Consider the following 3,209-nt stretch of genomic DNA (forward strand, 5'->3'; position numbering starts at 1 on the left):
TATTTTCACGGTTCTTAATATTAATTATAAATTTTATTGTGTAGAAAAGGAGAATGATTTATATTTTAAAACTCTATTTAGGCCGGGTGCAGTGGCTTATGCTTGCAATCTCAGCACTTTGGGAGACCCAGGTGGGTGGATCATGAGGTCAGAAGTTCAAGACCAACCTGGCCAAGATAGTGAAACTCTGTCTCTACTAAAAATATAAAAAATTAGCTGGGCGTGGTGGCGAGCGCCTGTAGTCCCAGCTACTGGGGAGGTTGAGGCAGGAGAATGGCTTGAACCCAGGAGGCGGAGCTTGCAGTGAGCCAAGATTGCACCACTGCACTCCAACCTGGGCAACAGAGCGAGACTCTGTCTCAAAAAAATATATATATAAATTAGCCAGGTGTGTTGGCGGGCACCCGTAATCCCAGCTACTCGGGAGGCTGAGGCATGTAATTGCTTGAATCCGGAAGGCGGAGGTTGCAGTGAGCTGAGATCGCACCACTGCACTTTAAAAAAAAAAGAAATAAATAAATAACAAAATCTCTATTTATAGCCCAGAGACATTCGGGTGAAGGTGGGAGGGTTGAAACTGGGCAGAGAGACCCAGCTACGGCAAGCAGCCTGACCTGGGAAGGCTGTGTTCCCGCAGGCTCCAGACTCTCCTTCCCTGTCCAGAGAGGAAATCCCGCTAGGCCTCTTCCAGACCAGGAGACACACAGCGGCTTAGCCTAGGGAAACCTCTTAACCCTCTCAGGAAGCACCTGTAGGGACCATTGAGAACCCCATCGACACCAGATAAACCAAGTCGACCAAAATAATGCCTTGAAGGCTCTGAGAATTAAAGTGTATCATACAAAGCACAACACAAAAGTAGATCAAGGCCGGGCACAGTGGCTAACGCCTGTAATCCCAGAACTTTGGGAGGCCGAGGCAGGTGGATCACCTGAGGTCAGGAGTTCCAGACCAGCCTGGCCAACCTGGTGAAACCTCATCTCTACTTCTCTACTAAAAATACAAAGATTAGCTGGGCGTGGTGGTGGGAGGCTGAGGCAGGAGAATCACTTGAACCTGGAGGCGGAGGTTGCAGTGAGCCGAGACTGCGCCATTGTACTCCAGACTGGGCAACAGCCAAGACTGTGTCTCAAAAAAAAAAAAAAAAAAAAAAAAGTAGGTCAAGATCCATGTGCTAAACCTAAACGGGGTGATTTCCTGCTAAAATTAAAAGATTTAAATAGGATCCAGAGTCTCCGAACATAATAGACAATATGTTTAGGACACAACAAAAAATCACCCGTCATACTAAGAACCAAGAAAATTGTGACTTGAATGAGCAAAGACAATCAGTTGACACCAATTCAACATGAATCAGATGTTGGAATTACGTGATGAAGGTTTAAATCAGCCATAAGAAAAATGCTTCAACAACTGAGTACAAATTCTCTTGAAACAAATGAAAAAAGAAAATCCCAGCAAAGATAGTGTCAGTTCTCTCTAGGAATGTACCAGTGCATCATTTCCATTTCTTAAAGCAAAATATTTGAAGTAAATATAATGAGTAAATATAGCCAAAGTAATGTGATATAAACACTTAATCAAGTGTAATCAATGTCCAGAATAAAAGAAATGATGACTGAAAAGGCGAGCAAGGCATACAAACTGTGCTTGCACGGAATTTCTATTTTTAGAGTACTAGTGCTAGGAACAGAGGAATAACTTCAAAGTTGTACCAATCTAAGCAACTCAATTCTTACTTGCCTTAAGGCTGTTGCCAAGAATTTCACAAAAAGATTAAATATTAGAAGTCTAACACTAAAGAGCTTGGCTTTCCACATGTTGTTCCATAGCGGAATTGAAGCATTGCGGAGTTATGTAAATGATTCCCCAAGCCGTATTTTTTGTAGGCTCATGCCCTGTTGAAGTGAAATGATGTGAGTCAAGGGCAACACAGTTGTAGTCTCTAGGCCCCCGACAGCTGAGAAGGCATGTGCTTTGATGTGCGCTCAATTGAACTGAACAGCACTTATTCCAGAGAAGCATACGGTAACTGTAAATATGATTAAAACAAATATTTGCGCTTAAGAAATTTTCGTAGCCCAAATAGGTGCTCCAATAACAATAAATCTAGCAGAAATTTACTGTGCACTTGCTATGTGCCAGACACTTGATAAGTTTTGATTTGTGTTATGTAATGCATATAGCATTCTTCATGATAAGTATTATTATACTCATTTTACACATGAGGGAATTACAATTCAGAGAGGTTAAATAACTTGTCGAAGGCCACACAGCTTTGTCATACTTGCTTAGTAAAACCCCAACTCCCCTTTGAATCAAACTGTCTGTTTACTCTATAACTGCACTGCCTCCTTCCAGCTGAACATGGTACCACTTTAAATTCACATAGTGAACTTCATGTGTTCCTTTGATCTGCCAACATTCAGACTACATTTTCCTAAATTCCTAATGTTTTCACTTGTAGGTAACCATTCACAACCTCTCCTTTAATTTCAACCCCTCCCTCCCATCTTCACTCTTGGTTTATCTTTTTGCTTCCTGCTTTACTGAGAAAATACAATCAGAAGAGAAATTAGAATCCTCACACTGTGCCTTCCTGCTTGTTACTGTAGGTGAACCGTCTGTACCCTGTGCTCTACCTCAGGCAATCTCCCCACTCCTTTGTGCCTTAGGTCCCACCCTTTCCTATTCGACAGCATCCTCCAGCAATTCTCCCATTTCTCACTTGCATTATTATTTTTCCCTTTCTACTGAATCATGTCTGTCAGCATACAAACATGCAGTTATTTCTCCCATCTTAATAAAACAAAATGAACACAAAAACAGAACTTCTCTTTCCTCCTCGGCCATTACCCATGCACTGGCCCCTTTGTAGCAACGTTCAAGACTTGTTTATACTTGCTCACTCCAGTTCTTGTTCTCTTTAAAACCGACTCTAAATAGGCTTTTCTCTATCTTCCCTCATTCCCGAGGTGATCTCATCAAGTCTTCTGGTTCTATCTTCTTTCTGCCAGTGACTCCTAAATTCCTGTCTTTAGGCCTCTTTCCTGCATTCCAGACTCAAATATCCCACTGCCCATTCTCGTCTCTTCCTTAACATCTCAGTAATTCCAAAACCAAATTTCTGATCTTCCTTTCATACCAGTCCTAATCCTGGCAAGAGAAACGAATGGTACACTTTAATTGGCTAATTTGAGGACAGTTTA

This window comes from Macaca fascicularis, chromosome 11 (genome assembly GCF_037993035.2).
Source record: "Macaca fascicularis isolate 582-1 chromosome 11, T2T-MFA8v1.1".
Taxonomy (NCBI): domain Eukaryota; kingdom Metazoa; phylum Chordata; class Mammalia; order Primates; family Cercopithecidae; genus Macaca; species Macaca fascicularis.